We start from the raw sequence: 26,150 nt of genomic DNA, 5'->3' as shown, positions 1-26,150 counted from the left end.
AGGTTCAGCCACCCTCAACAAAGCACTCAGCTTCCTCAGGCATAGTGTCATCCACAGTGAAAGTCCAGTTGCATGGTTAAGAAAGCGCTCTTTATCAGTCATTCAAAGAGCCAGTGTATTAAACATCCATCTTGTGTACACAGTTTTCCTCTGCCCCCTGAGAAAAATGAAATACATTCTGTCCTTGTTTAATGCAATGAGCATCATTGTCTGAGCTCAGTGTATCTTAGGTTCTATCAGTTTTTGACAGTTTTAAAAATATTAGGCCAATATTTTGCCATTTTAGGTTGCTAATTTGTAAGTTTTGTTTTAATTACAGTTTTAAGCAAGAGTGACCTCACCTTTCCTCTTCTCAGGGCTGCCACCATGAAGAGCTGTTTACAAAAGTATACATTTTCTCACTCAAGAGAATGATCATGAATGTGCTTTAGGTTTTTGTTGGAGTAATTTGTGGAAACACTTAATGGAAAATGTTAATTACTCATTTAGACATGAATCAATTTCACAAAATACTGTAGGCATGCAGTGGTCTTTATGATTGGCAGGTTCAGAGCAGTATAAATCCATTTTTGCTAGCAGGCACTGCATAACAGGAATATAAAGGTCCTTAGATGCAATAGGGCCAGTGAACTCTCTCTAACTTAATCATATTTGTAGTTAGACTGCAACTCTCAAGGCTGTCTTTCTTAATTTGCCTGGCCTAAACTTCTGTTTTCACTGCGGTGTATGACGTTCACTCCTACTTGATTGTATGTGCTGGGGGTTATGAAGAAGTTTTGCTTGTTTCAAACCACACAAAAGAATCTGCAGAGCTAACCTTACTACAACTATGGACAGAAGATACACAAATAAGACATATTTTCAGTTTAGTTTTCTTGCATTGAGGATGTTTTTAAAGTATAGATTGTAACAATCCCACTGCTCGGGACTAGCAGCGGATTGGGAGTTGTATAGGAGAACCCACTTGCAGGGCAAGAGGTGGCTGAGACCCAGAGTTCAAAGGCCACAGACACAATGATAGTATAACAGGCAGGGCCTCCGAGCTGGACTGCCAGGCAGCCACGCAGTGGTAGCGGACCTGTAGCCATGCCACTAAAGTGAAAGCACTGGGGGAAAATCAAGTGGGATGGCCAGGCCGACATGAGGTCGTAGTACTGGAGAAAGGTTCAGGAGTCGGGTGATCCTGGTTGAAATATGGGAAGACGTAAACAAACCCAGGGGAAGAACCAGGAATCATGATCAAGAGAACAGAGCAAGGTCCGGAATCCAAAACAAGGCACAGGAGACAAAACAATGCTAGTTACAAAAGAGTGCAAAGCTTGAGCAATTCAAGACAAAACTTTATATTATATAATATTACTACATTATAGCCCAAAGCAGAGTCTGAGAAGTCTTTAAATATATCCAGAATCATCTGAAAAGGCTAGATGGTAATTGCCTCCAGGTGATCTGGGTCTCCTGTCAGTTGGTATCCATGGTAACTGGTGCTGAGATGCAGGTGGGTGGAGCAGAGGCTGGCTGTCACACCAATGAATGCTAGCTCACCCTGTGTTGTGTGTTGTAGAACAACAGTGAAGATAAGCATGGCATAGATGTGCAAAATTATTTTTATTGTTTTTTAAAAATCTTTATTTTCCCCAAACTTTAGCTGTTTGTAGGAGACAGCTGGGTGCCCTCATGAATTTTGCAGAGACCTTACATTGTAATTTCTTTGTAATGGCTGAGTGATTGAACAGGATGTTCAGTTTAGTAAATTTCCTGTGCTGTCATTCCTTTTGTTTAAATTGTTTTGCAGCCAAGGATCTCTAATTGTTTTTTGTTTAATTTTTTATCACTTCACTCTATGTTTTGAGTTGGATTTAAAAAAATAAAAAGCAGGGGAACAATCAAAATAAATCACTAAAAGGTTTTATTGAGTCTATTTTTATTGTATACTTTGCAGGCATGAATATGCATCATAGTATTATACAGTTTGTATGCCAAAGCAGTACAATCACAAAAAAAATGACAGAAATATAGTAAACTGCTTTATGAAATTCTTGTATTTATCCATAGCAAAATTTGTATTGATTTTCATGTATAGCATTATTTTCATAGTATATAGTTTTTTTCTGCAAGACAGTCTTGCATTGTCTGTACAATATGCTGCATGGTGCTTCTCATAGATTTACTATACATACAGTATGTAGGTTGTTTGGAAAGGGTTACTACTGTATGTTTGCTTGTTACTGAAAGAATTGTTAGATTCACATACTGTATATATATACTGTTGTTTTTTGTCTAAATACAATTAATGAAAGAACGAATGAAACTTAATGAGTCAAATTTAATTTACTTACTCCTGTCTGTCATGTCCTGTGGGTGGTGGTGCTCCATGTGTGAAAACATAAGGGACTTTAGTTGCACAGGAGAAGGGTGTTATGAAATCAGAGACTTTACAAATGTAGGTAAATGGATTGAAGTGTTCAATGATGACGTTTTTAGAATGAGTTTCCCTGCAGTTAATAAAAGATCAAAACTGTTTAAATTTTGGGAGCTGCTTCTATGAATTATAGAATGCTTCCAACTCTTACATAACTGTCAGCAGTGCTCCAGACCAATGTTAGTAGATATCATTAAATTCAATATGATAGCTAACATCTCAGATCTTCCTGGGTAAGTCTCACTAAAGTATTTCACTTCTACAAATGAGGTCTTAATGTCTTCTGTAAGTAGAGGTCTTTTTACTGCAAGACAAAAGGATACTTTTTAAAAATTATATTAAACTGTTTTTGGGCCTCCCTTACATCAGCCACCTGACACAATCTTTTTAATTGTGCATTAAATATGATTAAATCTATATGTAATCTGCTCAGATATTGCTGTTGCTCATAGTTCAATCAATGTTCTTATAAATATATAAATAATTTAACAGTTAGACTCAATAGCCATTGAAACACATAAGTCTTAAATTGAAATTTAAATCTTAAATTGTGGTAAAGACAAAAACTACACAAAGCTTGCAATTTTTGTACTGTTTTTTCTAGAGTAGCTTTTCTATGCCGACCCCCCCCTCCCCCAAGTTTTATAATTACAATAGAAAATCGAAGTGCTTAAGATAATAAGTACAAACCAAATATTACTCAATCTACTCCAATTTTTCACTCTTCCATTAATTCAGACATTTGCTGAAATGTTAAGATACTATTGTACAATTAAGTAATACTACTTTGATTAATGAAATGTTTGAGGAAGCCTTCGACTCATCAGCACTCAAACTGTGTGAGCCCCTCATCTACAGTATAACGAAAATTACAGACAATACAAATATACTGCATGTGCTCTCAGAAACGTTTATTGAATATTACCTAAGGAATTCAGGTGGGTAGCTGCGTCAGCATGCATAGTCTGCAAAGGAACAAATAATAGATTTATTCCATGCTGAAAAGAGAAGAGAAAAAACACAACATTTCGGCTGTGAAGCCTTCTTCGGGTGTGAAGGCGTCAGGTGCCAGGCGCTCACACCTGAAGAAGGCTTCACAGCCGAAACGTATTTTCTCTCTTCTCTATTCAGCATGGGATAAACCCATTACTTGTTCTACTACCTAAGGAATACAGCTACAGTATGTTAACAGTATGACTATATGTACTGATGTAGAGACATTTATATGTTTGCTGCAGAAAAAATTGTTAAGGAGATTACAACTGCATGATTTATAAAGACCCTATCCATATGGGCTCACCTCCCTTCAGCTGCTGCAATGGAGGAAGGGCCAATGAGCTGCAGGGTGTTCCTTGCTTAACTATTTACAGTATACTCGCTATACACTCATTTTCAACCTGTTCCATTTTTAAGTGGAATACAGTTTCTTAATTTTCTCATCTTCCCAATGAACAGAGCCATGTGCTCCAGGATGTGGATTGAATCTGTCATGCTCTGTAGAGCATGGGGACAGTATAGCCTGATCTGTATGTAGGCTAGATGCTTCTTTTTCTAATAAAGTGAAGTGAATAGAATACAATGAAAGCAGAATTCAGGCCATATAACTACTGGCACAATGATCTTAGAGTTAAGGTTTTGCATTAACTTTTGCACTTACTAATACTAGATTTCACATAGATTGTTCTCAAAGGATAGATAGATATCCCAAACAAATGCATTTATTTCACACTATTTTCCAGGTTTGGAAAGTAATATGAAAAAATTTGAGCAAAAATTGACTGTAATGCCACCAATCTGTCTGGAGATTGAAAAATGAAATCCTTAATCACTGTGATAGTCAATTATGGCCAGGGTTTTTGTTCCAAAAATTAGAACTATTCTTTTTCTTTATCCAGGGCTTAGGGTTTTAAGCAGATTTCAAATGTAACCATAAGAAAAATATACAAATTCAAATGAATAATTTGATCTTTCTGTTTTCTGACCCTCACCAGGGTGACTGAGGTACAGTATAGTACAGTGGATATAAATAGGAGCTTGAACGTTTTTGCAAGGAATAGTGGGATTAAATTGCAAAGTCCAGATGTGCAAAGTTCATAGAGACTTATTCACAAATACTTACTGCTGTAATAAATGCAAAAGGTGCTTCCACAAAGTATTAGTTGGGGGTGGGGGGTGTGCACACTTATGCAACCAGGGTTATGTAGTTTTTTAATTTCAATTATTTTTCCTAATAATTATCTGTTTTTCTCTTGAATTTCGTTGGTTGCAAGATCACATTAAAGATGAAAAAATTGATCTTGATTTCTGGCTTTACAGCAGAAAAACCTGCAATTTCAATAAGGGTGTGTAGACCTTTTATAACGACTGTAAGGTACCCACCATCTGAGTTTATTTTAATCAGGGCTACAGCCCCCCTTAGTGAGTGAGGAATCCAGCAACTACTCATTAATTTTACTGCTTTGTATTGTGTATGAAACACAGGTATTCTCATTTATTTTTAAAATCTAGGACACATGAACATTTTACATGCAGCAAAAATCTTACAATAAATGATTAGAAACCTGATAGATCATAAACCTAAACTGAGGTGGTGGGAAAAAAAGTGGCAATAAGACTCCACCAACTTTACAATATAGTGTTGCATAGACATCTCAGGGGAACTTTAGGCTTAGCTTTGTCTTCTCAAGAAGCTCCATAATGAGAGAAAAAAAGTTCATAAGAACTAGAGCAAAACAACAAAAAGCGTGTAATGATACAGTGATACAGGAGATGTTTCTCCTAGAAGTGCTGTCAATGACCTGATAGATGTTCTGCTGGGTTTCGAGTTCATATCTGTTTTTTATCTTTAAGTGATGTGTTGTAAACTGAGAGGCTGGCTCCTAGGAGTGTTGTGGGGAAACCATGAAGGACTGAACCTTCATGGTTCTTGAGGGCCATTCCTTTAATACCTCAGAGCCCCACAGTCACTTTCCTCCAAAAGATACATGCACTCAGTAAATGCAAAGAGGCAATGGGCAGCTCCTCACAATGCCATCAGACACTGGCTTTCAGACACCCTGGGCGAAAAAGGAATTTTGTGTTTTCCCTAACATAATAACCATTGTGCCTTTAATGCATCTTTTCAGAACTCTGCTTTCAGCAAATTAATAATAATAAAAACTAAGATGAGAAGGCTTTAACAGGCATGGTTTTACACAGGTGTCAGACTAAATCAATACAAACAGAACAGCCAGTGTGCTATAGGAGAAAATTGGGTTTAGGTCACAGAGCCCCCAAGGCATGAGTGCTTTTTAAATAAATCTGATTCTGACACTATAGTCTATATAGGAGATTGGTGATATATGCCAGGCTTACCCAGAGAGAGAAGTTTAGTATTATTTTATTTTTGCTCTTGCAGTTTTTTCCTCTCCTTGGTTTTTATATGTAATGTAATTTAAAGCAATAATATGACACAAGCAGTCTGTTGTGAATGCAAATGTGTCAGCCAGAACATACAGTAGCTGCTTCTGTGGAGGCTGTTTCGAATGTGTGGTGCATCGTCCTCCATTAAGATAACAGGCCATTTTTCTCTCTCTCCACGTATTTTCCATCTTACTCTGTCTCTTCCTTTCCAAGTTTCTCCCAGACTCTGTGGTGTTACAGTCTGATACAGCCTGTCATAAAGAACCCTCCACTGTAAGTGCAAGGTGCAAGATCGTGCAAACAAAAACTTTTCCATCATTATATGTACTGTGCAAGCTAGCATTGTTTCATCAGTGTGAAATTACAATTCATATGCATGGTTGTTTGGATACTCTTTAAATTTCAGGGTAAATGCTAGTCATTTAACTGGGAGAGGAGTGGCTTTGGGCATTACTGAGCATACTGTATCTGCATTACTTGTGGGGCTGATCATTTTAAGGACTGAACATTTTCATTATTTTTTGTGGTTTACACAAGAACAACAACAAATGCTGTAAAACTCCCCACAGAGTTCAGGTGATCTTTAATCTCTTTCAACATCAATAACATTCATATTGTAATGCATACAGCCTCCATTGCTTGCGAGAGCTGGCTTACCAGACCGGCGACGTCACCGCCTTTCCCTGTGAATAGCAGGGACCGCAGCCAGTGGGCTGAAGGGAGATCTCCCTTTGGCTCAAGAGGCTGGGTCCCTGTTGAGTGACGCCAGAGACCCGGGTTCGAGTCCCCGACGGTGGGGGGCTGACCTGATGCGGCAGCGGCGAGGGCGCCCACGTGAACTCCGTAGTGTTACAATATTATAGTTGGAGCTCTACCAAGTTTTGGGTAGTATTGGTACTGTGTAACAAACACTGAGGTTCTACAGGAGCTAGGGGAGCTTAAAATAATTCTAAGTAAGTCCAGTAAATCTTACTTATATTACTAGTACAGAAACAATCATGAGAAATAAAAACAATGCTTATAGAACATCGCTATTTTAAAAGATAGCCAACATGGACTAAAAGGGAAATCAGGTCTAATAACATAACTAGAATTGTATGACCAAGTGACAAGGACAGCTGATAACACTAAAGTATATTAAATGATATATTTATATTTACAGAAATTCCTGTGAAGGTCATCATACAAAGTGAATTCCAAAATTAAATATAAAAATCTTAGGTAATGAATGTGTGTTGCTTGAGCAGAGGAAACAGCCTCTTCTGAAGCAACAAAAGTCAAATTGAGCAAGTCGAGAAAGTGAGACTTAATCTTGAGCTTGAGCTTCACAGTGTTTGCTTCTTAAAGGACATCATCATCTTAAGGGACATCTAACTGGGCAGATGGGTATATAGGTCCATTACCCTCCTAACCTATATCAGTTGATTCTATTCTGGTTAATTCAATACATTTCCAAATCATATGAATATGAATGACATGATCCACACAAGATCACACATGATCCACAAACACTATACAGCACATACTGTAGTGCATGTGTGATTTCAATCTGCAGGAAGCTGTACTTGAAAGGGATCTTGGTGATTATGTAGATTGTTCTACAGTATATCCTTATCAAAGCAATGTGGGGAAAGCAATAAAAAAGCAAACAGAATAATTGTGAATATACAATAGCAACATGTGTGCAAATTCAAACAAGGGATGTCATGCTCAAACGTCAAAATGTTTACAGTGCACTAGTAAAACGTCTTTTAGAATATTATACTCTGTTTTGATCACATTAGAAATATTTCAAAGAACAGCTACAAGGATTCCAGGTCTCAGCTGTTTGTCACATACAGACAGGTTAAATGTGGTAAATCTCTTTGGTCTAAAACCAAATTTGATTGAGAGGAAGTTTGATCCAAGTATATAAATTCTTGTGGATAGGATCAGTCCAGGACACTATTTTTCACATAAACAGTGAACAAGGACAACAGACCACAACAACCACAACCATCAATTCAGAACAGAGAGTAGGAAACGATTCTTTATACAAGATGTGGGGAATCTTTCCTTTGGTTGAATGAAATGTTAGATTCACTTAATTACTAATTTGCTAAACAGTCAAGAAGGAAGCTCAATATCCTTCTCCAATTTTAAACAAATTTAAATTTATTCTTATGTTCTTAGTTAAATGTTATCCAGAATGCCATCACATACAGCAATTCATATCTTTTGTGCATGAGAATTTATATTTAACAAAACACCACAAGTCATGGGGCAGCAAACGAGCAATGTCTTGCCACTCCATTCAGACTTTTGATATTAAATAATAGTAAGGAATTTAAATACTTTGGTCACTAATTGGTTAAATAGATTCCAAACTTTTTAAATGAGTTGGGACAGCCTTGGGGACATGAATGAACCTAGTTACATGTTAAATCTAGCATGTAACTTAGATTTAACTTAAATTTGCATGTGAAATACTGAACAATGTAATGGAAATGAATTTCCTCATTTGTCATCTACAGGATCTATCATCCTTCAATAAAACTGCAGCATTGGTATGAAACTTATACATGTACAAAATATCGGTGCACCTATGATACAGAGTTTAAAGTGGATAATAGATTTAAAATTTGGATCACAAAAGCAATAACTGCATTTTGTAATGTAATGGATATTACAAAGTTTTCAGTATTTGAAGGAGAAACACTATTTGGAGAATTCTGATTTTTATAGATATGTTTAAATGCGCCACTATTTTAATAAGGAGATTATAAGGGGAGATTTAGATATTGTTAATGATGGTGAAAGTGAAAGTAGTTACAGAAGCCTACAAATCAGAATTAAGTAAAGGTATTATATCTAGATTATATACTGCAAAGGTTTTATGGAAAATAATTCATATTCTGCAGAGTATATAAAAGATAAATGGGTTAAAGAAAGTGAAGTTAGAATTTCAAATGAAGAGTGGCTTAAAATTTGTGAATTTCAATGGAGATGTACTAACTCGCATTTATGGAGAGAGTTTTGCTTGAAAAACATTGTTCGATTTTTCATTACTCCGAGTCAGAAGGCGCACCATACTGAGGAAAACTCTAAATGTTAGAGACAGTGCGGAAACCAAGGTGATCATTGGCATATATTCTGGAACTGCCCTAAAATAAGGCTTTTCTGATAGGAGTTACATGAGGCCCTGGAAACTGTATTTGAAAGGAATGTACCCTTTACACTTTATATTTTGGCAAACTGGACTTTAATTGGAGGGGAACTGACGAATATTTGTTTGGAATCCTTAAATCAGCAGAGAAGAAAGCTATAACAAGAAAGTGGCTTCTCCCAGATTTACCAACAATGAATGATTGGATTGAATTAATAAAGGAAATATACTATATATAATGGAATAAATAAAATTTTCACTAAAATTACAAATGAAAGAAAAATTGTCCAATATTGGTCTAGATGGGTTCAGTACATTAAACCATTAAGGTCGGAATTTGTTGAGATACAAAATAACTGAAACTTAATAAGGTACATTTATATAGTCTCCTCCCTTTTCATATTCATAAATGTATACATCTTCCTCATTTGGAATGTATATAGTTTTGTTTAAAAGTTAAATAATTGTAAAATACTAGGGGAACAAACAGGAATAGACAATTTTTGCTTGTGATGTATAGTCGAAAGTATATTGTAAAAGTAAGGCTGAATAATGGTGGTTTGTATGTAAAATGGTTTTGTTTTGTTCTCTAAAATATATATATTTTTTAAAAATGTACAAAATATCTTGACTTCGGGCTTAACAATAAACAAGCTGAACAGTATTAACTTGTATATGTTTATTCAATTTTACACAGAATCTTCCATGTTAATACTTTGATTGCCATTTAAAGCTTGATTTGATTTTGCAGGTTTGTTTTAGATACATTAATATGTTGAAATACTATTGGTTTATTGTGCAAAATGCCTATTGCACTACAGTTTAGCACAAGGTTCTATTTTGTGTATTAGAGCAAGAATCCTGAAATGTTTCCCACTGAATAGAGTTCCAGGTGTTGCTGCTGTTCCTGTAAATTACTCACACATAACATTAAATAGACAAATCATACTTAGAAAATACTCAGATGGGACTAATTAATTTCACAACACATCCCTTGTGTGGCTCACAGAGCTAGGAAATCAGAGTAATTCTGTTAGTCATCCCTCTTCCCAAGCATGCATATACAGTATACTGTACTGAATAAAAAGAGATGTATCATTTATAACTGCAACAGATTCATAAATGTGTATTCAGGAACAACAATCATTTTTGTAGCAGGTGCACTGGCATTTCAGTAAATGGACATGACATAGGTAGTGTAGATTTTTTATATTCAATAACTTTCGTTGTCAGCAAGGTCTACTGTGAAAGGCTAGTAATGTGTGTACAGAAAGTTGCTTTACTTTATAGCAGGTGCTGTTTTTGTGGTATTCTGTATTATTCCTTTCATAGCCTGGACAAGCATGTGCCTGCTCACTGCTCTCTGAACTCGTAATGCCACATGCCATCCCCAGGTTATTCCTTTAATGGTCAATGGGATTCAAGTCTGGCCAGTAGGGCATAACTGTTACATGATCATCTTACAAGAAAGCCATCTTTACACAAACAGTGTTAGAACATGCTTTGTCCTGCTGAAATGTTGTCAATTGGGATGCGTATGCAGGAAGGGCCACAAATGAGGTGTCAGGAATTGATCAGTACAGTGCCATGCAGGTTGCTGTTAATCAGCTGGTTTGAGTTCTGTAGAGGTGAGACATTTCCATACCATCACATTTGGACCTCCTCATTGATCTTAGCCTATAATTGTGTTTGGCTGTAATGTCTTGCCAAGTTTAGAAATGTCTGTATTTTAAACAGACCAGATGGTGTTCCCTTTTTAAACATACCAATGGCACAAAGGCATCATTTATTTGATAAATGGGGCATGCTCATTATTTTATGTGTTTTTCTTTCTTGACTGACGCAAGGAATAATGTTCAACAGGTTGTTATATTATCTCATCACCTCACTAATGAGGTGATTTAACATTCAGTTAATCAAAATGATGCGGAAAGCATTTAATCAACATCAAAAATCCATCTTCTTTATTTAAAAAAATGTTAATTGTTAATAAAAAAATACTATTTGAATTCTTTATGCCCTAAAATTATTTTTAATTGTTACTAATATATTTGCTTTAAAAATCAAATATAAAGATAAGAACTTACAAAAAAAATATAAGAGCATGACAAAACATTTGATTAAATTCAAATAGGTACCTGCGTCAGAATGCGTAGGCTGCAAAGGAACAGGTTTATTCTATGCTGAAAAGAAAAGAAAGGAAACACAACATTTCGGCTATGGAGCCTTCTTCAGGTGTGAGAAAGACAGGGTAGATGGCAAAGATTAAATAGCACAGGAGAACAAAAGCTGGAAAAGTGGAGGATGAGGGAAAGGGGAGAGGCAGAGAGGCCACTCAGGAAGTACAAAGTGGAGAGGGACGGAGAAGGGTGTTGTAGTGGTTTGATGGGTTTACTGAGACAATTATCAATTGTAGCAGTAATCACGAGGTTGTTCGTTGGGGCTTTTAGAAAATCAATCGTCAGAACAACTAACAACGCACACACACGGGTTCAATACACGAGATACATTTATTAATATAAACTGTGCACCAAACATATACTAGTCTGCCTGGATACGAGCGGCAGACCTTACTGTGAGGGTTATCAATATACAAGGTATATAATCTCGAAGAGATGCAAACACAAAGAGATACACAACAGAGAATATATGTCAATATATATCGTTCGGTTACCAAATCGCTAATCAGTGTTATTACCCACTGTTACTCTAAACTCGGAAGTAAATACATTACTCATGAATTAAATTGATAACAACTTGTGTTGAGGTACAATTAAATTCTCGAGACGCAATGTAGAACATGGGGTTTACTTATCCACTGTGTTTGGATTTGGAATTTCCCGGCACGAACACCAAACCAGCTGACAGGCTCTGTTGCAGCCTCTGTTGCAGCGGTTGTCCAATGGGCGTTGTGTCAGCGTCCTCTGGCTACCGGCCAACCAGTCGAGGTGCAGCTCGGAGTAGGACGGGCGGAGGAATCTGACTGCGGCGCGCAGGGCACTCGTTGCTCCGAGGGGATCTACCAGCAGTCCGGCTGGCTAGTAGAAAGTCTCTATGCACAGAGTGTGACCGCGAGTCCTCACAAGTCACTCTTTTGCCTGGGAAGAAGCTGGTTCGTTCCCGGTCCAGCGCTGCTTCTGAATAAGCTATTCAGGTTGTCGACGAGGGTCCAACTGTAGGCTGCCGTTGATCAAGCGGAGCATTCACGTTGGTAGAATTCTGAGTACGTACGGGATCCTCGGCCTCGCGCTTAGAACAAAGTCCAAGTCCTTTTGGAGACAACAGCAGTTGTCACGTGATTGTCTCTGAGGATGCGCGAAAATGGCCAAGGAGAGCCCAGAACTGAGCTTGCACTCCCTTTTTGATCAAGACCCAGATGTGTGCTGATTGGTTGAGAGTTTGGCGGGCATTGGAGACCCACGTGGTATTACCATGCCCTGCCAGTCCCTGATTGGTTGGTCAAGGTGAGATATAAGTCACTTACTCTTGACACTTAGGAATGCAGTTCAGATGTCCATTCGGCACTCCCTAGACTGATAGGCGCCAGTGGATGACCATTGATCATGATAGCCAGGCTTAGCTAATTGCATCCCCATCTGGGAGCTTGCTTCTTATCAAAAGAAAACCATCTTAAATCAGCTTGCATGAATTCTTTCTCTGTGGTTGCACCACAGAGATGGAGGGTGAGATGGGGCCTCCTTTAGGAGCATACCAACGCTTAATTCTGTCTTATTAACAAGCATTGCCGCTACATATCCCCCCTTTTTGAAGGTCACGAGGTCCTGAGGCGTTGTTGCCTTCAAAACAAAAACAGAGTTAAGTGATGTTTGTTGTACCACGGTGGATTCTACCACCCAATATTCACATTACCTCTCGAGAATTTGTACAGGAAATAGTGTTGGAAAGAACATTGCGCATACCTGCTCTCAGTTATAAGGTACCTAGGAATGAGGCATTGGGCATCATCATTAGCTCTAGACCTTAAACTTCCGGCAATTCACTATCAGTATCGGATAGCTCTGCAGCAGGCAGACGTTTGGGAGTGGTTACCTGATTTCGGTGATAAACCATTGCTCCCTTTGTCTCATTCAAACTACCCCGCAAGGCTTTGATACAAGAGAACAGCATCCAACACATTACCCCAGCCATGATCCAGCTAACCAGCAGCAGTGTCAAGATGACCACGTTTATTGTTCCTAGCGCCCCAGAGGATCCACAACGACTGTGCTTGGGACCTACCAGTGTAGTTTTTAAGTTTGTGTCGTTAAGAACAAATTCGACTACCTGTACACCCTCAAGACTTACTGTCTCTTGGATTCTCTCATCCAAGTCAACGCCGTGTCCTCTGAAAGCATCCACAATCTTGAGTTCCGTTTCATACAGTTCTGACTCCAGGTGATACAGTGCTAAATCGTTGAGATGCATTATCGCTCCTTCAGGAACTTGTAGAAAAACTGTTTGGTTGGGTAGCTGCACTTCGGTAGCTGTATCATGCCTGTCATATGTCATTGTAACCGTTAACTGTGGTGTGCTGACCAGCCATTTCTTTCCCACCTGCTCAACCTGGGGTTCGTTAACCTCTCTTTTGCTCGTCACTGTGGCTTTACACTTTTCAGTGGCAGCCCCCTTTCTGATACCACACAACCTCTGAGTTGTGTCCCTAAGGAATGGCTTACTTGGACATACCCAGTGGATATCCTTGGTTGATATACACAGTTCCAGGTTTGGAGCAAGATACAAATTTGGATCATCCTCCTGGTAAGCTACGAGCGGTGGGGTGGTCAACTTCACATGCATGTCCCCCCTCCAGAAGCCAACGTTCGATATAGACTTGAGTCTATAGATATCCTTGCCACTCACGATGGGAAGGTTCAACAGGAAACCTATTTCCTTGGCTTCGGGGTTGACATGTATAGGAATGGCACTGCCTAGACTGTATGCAAGATGTACCTGTAATGGCTGCACCATCTCAGAAGTGGTTGTCCTAAGTACTTCTTCTACTAAGGACAGTGGAACCAAGTAAGTTGGAATCTGTCCCATGGCTAGGCTAGTTATCGTGGCACTAAGCTCCCTAAGCAAATCCTGCATCAGCATCCTGACCTGTTGCATGTAAGCATAATCCCACTGTAACACGTCGACAATCCTGCCCACGGTGTGGAGGGTGTTATTTAACACTGCTGCATGAAGGTTTACTGCTAATATTGTGCCCTGTAAGGTTTTCCCTAGGCTTTCCAGCCGCTGCTGCTGTTGATACAGCCTGTCCTGAATTTCTGGCATTTCCTTAAGTAACCCAGACACCTGCCTTCTCAGGGTGGTCAGGGTGACAGTGTTAGCAGCAAACAGACCAGCTGAAAATAGCGAGCCCACGGCGGAGGCCGCAGCAATCAGACCCCCCAAGAACCTTTTGGGGCGGCTGAGGCCTGTCATCTCCTCCTGGCTGACTGTTGCCTTCCTCAGCTGGCGGAGCATGTGTATAGTGTCTAGCTGGGCATGCCATACAGCATCCTTAGCCCACTGCCTACCATGATGGGACACCCTACTGTTCATGTTGATGTGCTTCCGAAACACATCACTTGGGTCCAGCCGCACATACACTCGCTGAGTATATGTTCTGCAATTTGTTAACAACAATCCGGGAGCGTCCTGCAGGACTATGCCGGTAGGAGGACCGGGTTCCACAACTTCAAGGGGCTGTGTCGAGGCGATCCACAGCACTGTCAGGACCAGCCGTGGCAGTTTTAGGATTCCCATTCTGGAACACAGATGAGGCACATGGTACAGTTCCACTATAATTTTGAATATATTTTCCTAGGAGGACCTACACTACAGTACCTAACTACCTGCAGCTACAAAGGGGCACCCCCCTCTTGATCGGGTTTAGACTTTTAACCCTATTCTGTGTCCTCCGGCGCCATTTGAGGTGGGCGATACAACCGGAGGTGGTTGCGATGCACCCACTTATAGACCAGAGATTGCCTTCCTTTTTCAATCCGAATTCGATAAGCTACCGGTGATACCTTATCGACAATCTCGTGGGGTCCTGTCCAACTGGGTAAGAACTTCCGGGCCACCCCTGTGGGTTTGGCAAATTGGAAGTACAGGACGTTGTCTCCTACTTGGAGTTCCTGGTTAACTGCCTTTCGGTCATAGTATGCTTTCCTACCCTCTGCACTCCTTCCCAGATTGTTCTGGGCAAAAGCAAAGGTTGCCTGCAGATGTGCTCGCAGGTCTGACACATACTGATGGGCCGTAGCAGCCCCCGTCGTGCTCAGGTCCTCCACCCCATAAAGACAGTGTAGGGGAAGAGTCATCTTCCGACCTGTCATCATCTCAAAAGGTGGGACCCCCGTAGAGCAATGGGGCGTGGCTCGGATGGCCATCAGAACCAGGGGCAGCTTAATGTCCCAGTCCCTACTGCTGGTGGAGACAAACTTTTTGAGCATACTAACCACCGTTCGGTTTGCCCTTTCTGCCTGGCCCGAGGATTGAGGGTGGTAGGAGATATGCAACTGGGCCTTGACCCCAAGCATATTCCACAGGGTTGCCATTACTGTAGCTGTGAAATGGGTTCCCCGATCCGAGTCCACGGTCAGGGGGAGTCCCCATCGACTGAACACATGGTTCACCAACAGCACTGCAGTTGTCTCTGCCATGTCGTTGGGTGCTGGGAGGCACTCAATCCATTTTGTGAATGCACACGTAACCGTGAGGAAATATTTGTTCCCTCTGGATGACCTCACCAGCGGCCCCACCCAATCCATTTGTAGATTGGACCAGGGGAATGTCATGCCCTTTTTCTGGAGTGGTGCACGGTGCAAGGGCCGTGATGGTTGGAACTGGCTACACGTCAGACACCCCTTTACATACGCGGCGATGTCTTGGCCCTTGTGAGGCCAGAATGCCACCTGCTGGATAGTGTCGTACGTGGCCTTGATTCCCCGGTGACCCCCACAGGGCTCGTCATGAGCGTGTTGGATCATGACCCCCCGATGGCAGCGGGGAACTACCCACTTTGGGACACCTTGTGCAACTGGTACACAAACCAACAACCCCTTTATAATTTTTAGGTTGTCTTTCACCTCTGCCAGCTCCTTCAGCTCTGGAGACTGGCTCAGCACCTGCTCCGAAAGAGGTTGACGCACTGGGTCAGCGATATGCTGATACATTAGCCCAATTGCTGGGTCCTGTTTCTGCATTTCCGCAAGATCGGTGTTAAAACCCTGTGACCCAAGCACTACAGATTGCGGGTCAGCTCCGACATCCTGTCTAGCCCTGCTTCGGGTGACCGCCTTGACCTCAGCCACGGTTTCTGGGGGTAGCCATTCCTGCTGGAACTGCCAGGGTTCACCCTCTAAGGCGCCAGATTTAGCCAGCCGGTCGGCCTCATCATTCCCGTCTTTGTCGGGTCCCTTCACCTGGGAGTGTCCCTTCACCTTCCTCCAGTAAACCATCATTCCAGCCTCGGTCGTGAGCTTGTCACTGGCCAGGAACAACTCTTTGTTCTTTACTTCCTTGCCCCGGGCATTTTTCATGCCGTTACCCTTCCAATACGGAAGATGGGACACGAAGCTATGTCGGGCGTAGTTCGAGTCACTACAGATGACAAATTGTTTAAGGCCATTTGTCAGGGCCTGCTGGAGGGTGATCAGCACCCCAGCTACTTCCGCATACTGACTAGTCTTTGGTCCTAGCTTATAGCGGGTCGGCCCACAGGGAGTATTGTCTTGCCAGACTACTCCTACCCCTGCTAGCACCTGCTGTTCGTGGCGAAAAGAGCAACCGTCAACATAGGCCATGGGTAAGCCCTGGCCCACGTTTTCATCGTAGTACCGGTGATTGTTCGGTAGCTCAGCAGCGGGAATTGTTTCTGGAGCTTCCATGTCAGTGTCACAGCCGTGACACACTTGGCCCAAAGCCAGGCCCTGTCCCAGGTACATTTTCTTGCTCTGTGCATAACGTACCTCTATCTCATAGCCTTGTAGGGCCATCATCCATGCCACAATCCTGCTATTTGACACCCTGCCTGCTTTCAGTCTCTGGCTATGCAGGAATGTCACAGGTTGGTGGCAGGTTTCGATGATGATCTTTTGTCCCCCTACATAACTACGGAAGTGTTCTACCGACCAGACCGTAGACAACAGGGCCTTCTCGCAGTCCAAGAACTTTTGCTCCACTGGGCTCAGGGCTCGACTGGCATACTCCACCACCCTTCGCTCTTGGTCATATTCCTGACTCAGAGCAGCCCCAAGGCAGTGCTCTGAGAACCCTGCTTCAAGGTAGAAGACCTTATTTTTGTCAGGGTAGGCCAAGCACGGCGCACTACCGAGTCTGCGCTTCAGCTCCATCACAGCCTGTTCTGAGGAAGGTCCCCACTCAAAGGGCACGTCTTTCTGCAACAGCTTGTGGAGGGGCCTTGCTATTTCAGCGTAATCCTCAATGAACTGCCGGGAATAATTACATACTCCCAGAAAGCTGCGCAGTTCAGACAGGTTAGTGGGCGACTTCATATTCTGGATAGCTTGGACTCTGCTGGACTGTGGCTGTATGCCTTGGGCTCCAACCAATAGTCCCACGTACTCCACTTGGGTCCTACACCACTGTCCCTTAGCCAGAGACAGTTTGGCCCCTGCACGGGAGAGCTGGGTCAACACATGCCTGATCTGGGCCATGTGTTCTTCCCAGGTCTGACTCCGCATCAGAATATCGTCCACATAGACCAGGTTGCCCCTGGCGGCTGCATCACTCATGGCTTTGTGCAGAAATATGTTGAACTCCGCTGGGGAGTTGGAATACCCAAAGGGGCATCGATTCCAGGTGAACTGCCTGTTTCCAAAGGAAAAGGCCAGTTTGTACTGGTCTGTCGGTTCTACCTTAAGGGTCCAGAACCCATTGGCCACATCCACTGTGGTGAAATATTTCGCTGTTGTCACCTTGGCTAACTCCTGATCTAGGTAGATCATTGGCCATCGTGACAAAGGAACCTGTTTATTCAGCTGCCGGTAGTCAATGGTCAGACGCCACTTACCATTGGGTTTCAGCACCGGCCACAGTGGGGAGTTATAAGTGGAGTTACACTCCCTTATGATCTGACGCTCTAGTAGAGCATCCAACGTCTGCTTTATGGACTCGTATGCCGTGAGGGGAATGCGATACTGCCTGACATAGGTTGGGCGGGCGCCAGGGGCCGTAGGAATGCGCACTGTGTGCAAATCCGTCACCCCGCAGTCATAGGCGTCCCGTGCAAACACTTCCTGGAAATCCTGGAAGATCTGACGCAGCTGCTGACGCTGGCTTTCCGTTTCCAGGGCATCTGCCTTACCAACCTGTTCCTGTACCTGCTCTAGGAACCCCGCATTTGACGGCATGGCGGTATCCCGGGTCGCACTCTCGGCTGAGTGGTCCGTCGGAACCCCTGCGTGTACTGTATACACAACCATCTCATCCTTATCGCTAAGGTCCACTCTGCACACTTCCTGGTTGCAGAATCCCTCTATTGGCATAATTGCAATCATCCGCCGGGGGTAGGTGTAGTACACCTGCTCGGTTCCCCCCTCCCTGGCCAAGGGACCAGGGAGCTGCCCCAGTACTGGGATGGCCAGTTCGAAATCATAGAAACCATTGTCAATTACCAGTCCCATGTCAGTGCGAGCAGGGATTTTGACATCTTGTTTTGCTATGTTTTGCACCAACAGGCAGGTGGCTCGGCCATTCCTTTCCAGTCTGGGGGTACCACAGACTGCTAGGTTCAGTCTGATAAACTGAGCTGATGGTTGGAAGAAAACCATCTCAGCATCCATCCTCTGTCCCTTCTTTAGGACAAGGCGTACCGGAAACCCTGCTGTTGACGCAGGAACGATCAGGTCCGATTCGTTTACTACCTGGCAGGCCTGAGGAATCGTCTGACCTGACCGAATGTTCTCGGGGTCGCCGCTTAGAGAGTGGGCATCTGGGTTCACCCGTGTCCACAGCACACTGTTTACTGTGTCCAGCTGGGCGCCCAGTCGAACCAACAGGTCTGCACCAATACAGACCGAATGGGTCAGCTGAGGTGCTACCTGGAAGTAGTGAGCAAACTTCCTTTTTCCGATGGAGATGGAAGCTGCACAGCTTCCTTTGCTCCAAATGGACCTATGAGGTGGGGGTGCCCACCACAGAACCTGTGATTGCGTCACCAGGGTCACCTGACGGCTTCGCGACAGGTCCTCGAACAGACCTTCACTGATTATGGACTTCTCAGAGCTGAGGCTGAGAATTACATCATCAACCTGCACTTCTGCCACCTGGACCCCTCCCACCACCATGGGGTGGTAGTCCTGGTCCCCCTGAGGTACCAGGGCGCACAGAAAGGACTCCCATTCATTACCGGACAGGGAGATCCACTCTTCTTCAGGGATGAAAAAGGGGTGTGCTTTACCTGGCGGGTCAAGCAGCTGCTCGGAGCACTGCTCCTGTAGTTGGGAGACCGTGGGAGTGCTGGCCTGGGTAGGACTTCCCTGTAGTTTTGGAAAGCAAGAAGAGACATTTATTTCTCGTCCAGAGGAACCAGGAGGATCCTCCAACTCAGCTATAGTGTTCAGTGGGCACTGTGTGATCACAGCATAACCACTGAACCCCCCTTTTTGCTGTACGACAGGCTTAGGGTTTTTGACCTGAGCCCACAATTTTCCACGCTGGCAGTCCACCAGAGGCTCCAGCCTGTCAAGCAGGTCTTGGCCAATGAGTAGTGGCTCTGTTTTAAACCTAGAGATGTAAACAGGATGCACCACGTTCATTGGCCCGAACCTAAGTTCCACCCACACTCGGTGTGTGATCCTGGCATGATCCTGGGTGTAGCTGGAAATATCTATCTTACACGGTTCTACCTTAAGTCTGATGCCTTTTCCTTTCGCTACTCGTTTGAGCTCGCTGAGTAGATCGGCTGACATCAAACTAATTTCAGCCCCAGTGTCAATCAGTGCTTCTCTATCTAAGACGTTTTCAAGAGAAACCTTGATATAAATACGCCTTGCTTTGCCTTTCTGGGTGAGATTCCCTAAGAATTGTTGGAAGCCTGCCTTTTCTTTGACTTCAGGGGCGGGGTCAGCGCCCAACTCAGAGTCACAGCCTTCTTCCAGGCAGGAACCCTCCCACCCAATCAGATAGACTGAGGGAGGGGTTTGGGATGGATCCCCGCCTCCTCCAGTGAGAAGGGGCGTGGTCCCCCTAAGCTCATTCACGCTTCCGGCATTCGGTGCGGAAGGTTTACCCTGTCCTGATCTCTCAAGCAGGGCTTGTTCAAGCCTGGCCAGGCGGGTTGCAGTCGACTCCCTTCGTCCAGCCTTCTGATAGGCTCTGCCTGTGCCCTTGCCTTCCCCGTAGCGCTCACAGCGGCTCTGACACTTAGTGCGGTCCTGCCTGCCTATTTTGCGCCGGGGCTTAGCGGGCTCAGGAACCTCAGCTCCCTCGAGCTGAGGCGAGTCGTCAACCCTGCTGGCTTTAGTGGCGAACACGGCCGTTTTAGCAGGTTTTCGCTCTGAGGAAGCAGAGACTTCAGCTCCCCAGGCTTTTTGAGCCAACCTTCTAATGTCAGCCATTTTCATCGCTTTTGCATCAGTGTGCATCACAATCATTTTCCTGATTGAGGGATGCAGATTAGCAATGAATAAACCTTTGAAATTCACGTTCTCTTCGCAACCCTCTTCATTCCGCCCTGCAAAATAAGTGCGCCTAAGCCTCTCATAATAGTCGCGAGGGGCTTCAGCTTTTTCGTGCTTAATATGGTGTGCAGCGGCCACCGCAGTTATGGGATCGATAAAAGCCGAAAATTCTCCGATCATTGCCTGACACAGCTCCTCAAAGCTATTACAGACCTCCGGTCCTTGTCTAGACATCCACTCGTGGACCGCTCGGCTAGTAGTTTTCCTTACTAACATAGCCTTTTCCTGTTCGGATGCTCCGGGCATAAACTGCAAAGTGTGTCTCAGCTCATCGATGTAGGTTTCCACATTATTCCCTGACACTGACGGGTCAAACCTTTCTACATCTTTGGCTAACTGCCTCAGGGAGTGGAGGTTAATTTTTACGGTTTCTCCGCGGGCAGGGGGACGGCCGTGATCAGGAGCAGGGGGTCTCTGCCTGAATTGCATCGCCCTTGCGTCTCGCGCAGGACTCGGCGATCTCCCCCATGCCGATCCGACCACAGACCCTGGCCGGGAGAAACCTCCTCCTGGGTGAGCGCTCCGGGCTGCTAGGTGGGCTGGCATGCAAGTGGAATCTAGCCTGTTTTGCTTCCAGTACGGCAGCATCTAACTCCTTTTGCCTTTCCTGGCTGAGCTCATTTAAACGCTCAATTTCTTTTTCTTTTTCTTTCAAGCTTGCTTCCAGGTCTCTCCTAGCTACCTCAGCCGCAGTTTCTCTAGCAGACAGGTCATCTAATTTACCTAAAACTTCCCTGAGTCTGTCTTCACTTTCCTCATTTTTCACTCTCTTTTCTCTGATTATATCCAAAAACTCAACTCGCTCCGCCTTATATCTTTCTAGCTTTCCCTGAAGCTTTTGAAACTTTGTCAGCTCGGACAAAGACAGTTCCAGCTGTTTAGCTAGATTTAAGGCGAAACTCGATAGGACCTGAACTGCGTTCACGGACCCTCCTGTGTTAAGCTGGTTCGCTACCTTAGCTACTAAATCTACTTGCAGCTTCTCAATATCATCAAAGTTCAACTTTTCGATACCGCTCCAGTAACCAGGATTGTCGTCGCTAGAAATAGTACTTATAAGCGACTCCACTTCAGACATTTTAGCAGCCATTGTCATTACGTCAGAGAAACTTTAAGAGTATTACTTTTTTTTTCTTTTACCAAAATACAGTATGGAATCTAAACACCCGAGCAGATGGATTTCCAATCAGCACACGTTACACTAAACGCTAGAAAACAGGGGGATTTCTTTACGCAGTTATCAGCACACCCGGTATTCGCGTATAGAAGCCGCGGTGCTGTGCTGAACTTGAACTCACAGCAATATCAGTTATTCTGTGCGATTGATTCTCATTTCATTCTAAACTCGCCCGCACAGGGACGCCATTAAATGTAGTGGTTTGATGGGTTTACTGAGACAATTATCAATTGTAGCAGTAATCACGAGGTTGTTCGTTGGGGCTTTTAGAAAATCAATCGTCAGAACAACTAACAACGCACACACACGGGTTCAATACACGAGATACATTTATTAATATAAACTGTGCACCAAACATATACTAGTCTGCCTGGATACGAGCGGCAGACCTTACTGTGAGGGTTATCAATATACAAGGTATATAATCTCGAAGAGATGCAAACACAAAGAGATACACAACAGAGAATATATGTCAATATATATCGTTCGGTTACCAAATCGCTAATCAGTGTTATTACCCACTGTTACTCTAAACTCGGAAGTAAATACATTACTCATGAATTAAATTGATAACAACTTGTGTTGAGGTACAATTAAATTCTCGAGACGCAATGTAGAACATGGGGTTTACTTATCCACTGTGTTTGGATTTGGAATTTCCCGGCACGAACACCAAACCAGCTGACAGGCTCTGTTGCAGCCTCTGTTGCAGCGGTTGTCCAATGGGCGTTGTGTCGGCGTCCTCTGGCTACCGGCCAACCAGTCGAGGTGCAGCTCGGAGTAGAACGGGCGGAGGAATCTGACTGCGGCGCGCAGGGCAGTCGTTGCTCCGAGGGGATCTACCAGCAGTCCGGCTGGCTAGTAGAAAGTCTCTATGCACAGAGTGTGACCGCGAGTCCTCACAAGTCACTCTTTTGCCTGGGAAGAAGCTGGTTCGTTCCCGGTCCAGCGCTGCTTCTGAATAAGCTATTCAGGTTGTCGACGAGGGTCCAACTGTAGGCTGCCGTTGATCAAGCGGAGCATTCACGTTGGTAGAATTCTGAGTACGTACGGGATCCTCGGCCTCGTGCTTAGAACAAAGTCCAAGTCCTTTTGCAGACAACAGCAGTTGTCACGTGATTGTCTCTGAGGATGCGCGAAAATGGCCAAGGAGAGCCCAGAACTGAGCTTGCGCTCCCTTTTTGATCAAGATCCAGATGTGTGCTGATTGGTTGAGAGTTTGGCGGGCATTGGAGACCCACGTGGTATTACCACGCCTTGCCAGTCCCTGATTGGTTGGTCAAGGTGAGATATAAGTCACTTACTCTTGACACTTAGGAATGCAGTCCAGATGTCCATTCGGCACTCCCTAGACTGATAGGCTCCAGTGGATGACCATTGATCATGATAGCCAGGCTTAGCTAATTGCATCCCCGTCTGGGAGCTTGCTTCTTATCAAAAGAAAACCATCTTAAATCAGCTTGCATGAATTCTTTCTCTGTGGTTGCACCACAGAGATGGAGGGTGAGATGGGGCCTCCTTTAGGAGCATACCAACGCTTAATTCTGTCTTATTAACAAGCATTGCCGCTACAGTGTGAAGTCAAAACCTGCATGAGAATAGAGGAGATTACATGAAAATAAGTCTGTCATTGAGAGAAGGGGGAAGGTGTGAACCTAGTTTCAGGATGAGTTTTGTTTCAGTTGTCTTTTTGCTTTGGGAGTTGAGAAACCCTTCTTTCAGAACAGAGACAGAGAGATCAGTGTGATCTTGGCTGTCTGAGGTGAAATGAGAAACTATGAGCTTGGAGAAATCTTTAATCTTCACAGCCCTAACATGTTCTCTGAAGCGGTCTCCTAGTCTCCTTCTGGTTTCCCCAACATACTGTAGATAGCTGGGCATTTTTTGCAAGAGATACTGTAAATGAGGTTGCTGGAGATAAAGGATGTCGTCTGGGTGATCCGGAATTGACCTGAGGGGCCCTTAATGTGTTGTTAGATATGTATTTGCAGGTGATGCAGTGAGTTCTGTTGCAGGGGAAGGTGCCTGGTTGGGATGATTGCCGAGTGCGGTTGAGGGAGCTGTGAACAAGACGTTTACGTAGAATGGGTGGTCGGTGATGAGAGATGATTGAGTGGTTGGAAAAAATCCAGATGGAGGGATCGTCCTGTAAAATGAAGTATTTGTTAACGATGGTCCTGGGGATAGAAAGTGTGTTTGGGTGGTAGGGAAGCACCAAGGGAATGCAGTTGTGAGACCGGGACTTCCTGATCGAGGTGATGATCCAAGGGCTGTTTTTGGCCCGGTAGAGAGCCCTGTTGATAACCTGGATGGGGTTATCCTCTGTTGAAGAAAAAAGAATGCATTATGAGTGCTTGGTTCTGGAAATCCATGTTGTCACTGCAGAGTTGACGTAGCCTGAGGAACTGTGAAAAAGGGAGAGTTTTTGGTGTGTGGGGTGAAAAGGGCTGTACAGGAGATAGCTGTGTGAATCTGTGGGTTTGTAATAGACCAAGGTAGAGAGTTGTGAATGGTTAATAGATAAATATATGTCTAGAAACAGAAGAGTGGATGAAGATATGTTAACTGTATTTTTGAGGGATGGGTGAGAGTTACTGAATTGATGCAGGATGTGCTCTAGGTCAGGGACAAAGCCAGTATAGGAAGCAAAGAAGCATTCTTCTACCCAGCCGACAAAAATATTGTCATAGCTAGGTCCCATCCTAGTGCCAATAGCGACTCCATTAACCTGCTGATAAAAAAGGTTATTAAATGAGAATGCATTGAGTGTGAGAAACAATTCCGCAAGATGCACTAGAATGTGGCTGGGTGGATCAAGCACTGTGCGTTTGTCTAGCCTGTTGTTACGACCCCAAGTGTCTAGGGGTAAAGGGGTGTAACATTTAGGATAATTGTTTTGGAAGCAGGGGGGTTTTGGTGAGGGACTAGGAAGTATGATAACAAGGGTAAGGAACTAGAGCGGTGCCAAAGAAAAGAAAATAACAAACAAAATGGAGCTGGCTAGGACAGTGAGAGAAAGCTAATCTGACTACAAAAGAAAACCCGAAACACACGGTCTTCGACGTCTTCAACACCCTAGCTAACCTGCACTGACTACCCAAAACCATACAAGACAAACGGCACTCACCTGTACTAAACTAGTGTACTAATACAAAATCAACTAAGTGTGTAAGTGTACCCAACAACCTAAACTAACCTTATATACAAAAGTTCACACAAAAACACAAGTGAACCAGGAATACAAATAAGGGAAAACAAGAGTAATCAACAGGAGCAGGATACAAAAGAACACAAAAGTTGAACGTGTAACACTGGGGCAAGGTAATGGCAAAACAAGGATGAACATACAAACCAACAAAAATACAAAGAAACTAACAAAAAAACCAACAAAACAACAAAGCCGAAGGTATACGAAAATACACACACACAAAGCAAAACAAACCAACAAACGAAGCCGAAGCAATAACCAGAAGCGAAGCGATAACCAAAACCAAACGGGACCAAAGTCAAACGAAAGGCCTTTTCTTCCTGAAAGCCTCCATGTTATATAGTGAATAAAATGAGTTCTGATTGGCTGAGGGCTGATCGATGATGACATCATACTGAAACAGTGGAGTGGTGGTGGGCCAATGGGGAAGGGAGAACAATCAAGGGTCAGCAGTGTGGAACATAGAAAAAACACACACAGAACACACACTGGGACGTAACACCTGTGCTTGAGGGCTGTAAGACCGTCATTGTAGGGAATGACAGTGTAGAGATATGTAATATCCATGGTAAAAATGTAGCATTCTGGACCCTGAAATTGGAAATCATTGAAAAGTTGGAGGGCATGGTTAGTATCCTTGATATATGAAGGAAGCATTTCAACCAGCAGTCTCATAAGGCTGTCAAGAAAAGCAGAGATGAGTATGGTCGGATAATTGCATGCTGAGACAATCCAGGGGTGTCGGGTTTATGGATTATGGGAAGGAGGTAGAATAGGTATACCTGGGGATGTTCGACATTGAGACTGTAGGGGTTTTGTGCATTTACTGGGACAATTATTCATTGTAGCAGTAAGTCACAAAATGATTCTTTGATGGCTATTAGAAAACCGACCTTGCGGGATAACTCAGCAACACACACACACGGATACTAATACACGACAATACATTTATTAATACATAAAATGTGCATATAAGCATAATAGATCTTAGGAGTGAGGGTTAGCAGAATACAAAAGGTATATATTCAATAACGAAGAGTTACAAACCAAGAGGGACATACATTCAGTATACCATTCATTTAGACCGTTTCGTTAATGAG

General features: G+C 43.4%; 1 protein-coding gene across 1 annotated transcript in view; it reads left to right on the top strand.

Annotated features, from left to right (window-relative positions):
• The window catches only part of LOC148823653 (disabled homolog 1-like), a 298,122-nt gene that overhangs the window by 135,415 nt on the left and 136,557 nt on the right, over positions 1-26,150 (top strand). The window lies entirely within an intron of this gene.

Source organism: Atractosteus spatula, chromosome 11 (assembly GCF_055471065.1).
Source record: "Atractosteus spatula isolate fAtrSpa1 chromosome 11, fAtrSpa1.hap1, whole genome shotgun sequence".
NCBI classification, from domain to species: Eukaryota; Metazoa; Chordata; class Actinopteri; order Semionotiformes; family Lepisosteidae; genus Atractosteus; species Atractosteus spatula.
The sequence above is the reverse complement of the archived record's forward strand: the minus strand, read 5'-3'. Positions and strand labels throughout refer to the sequence as shown.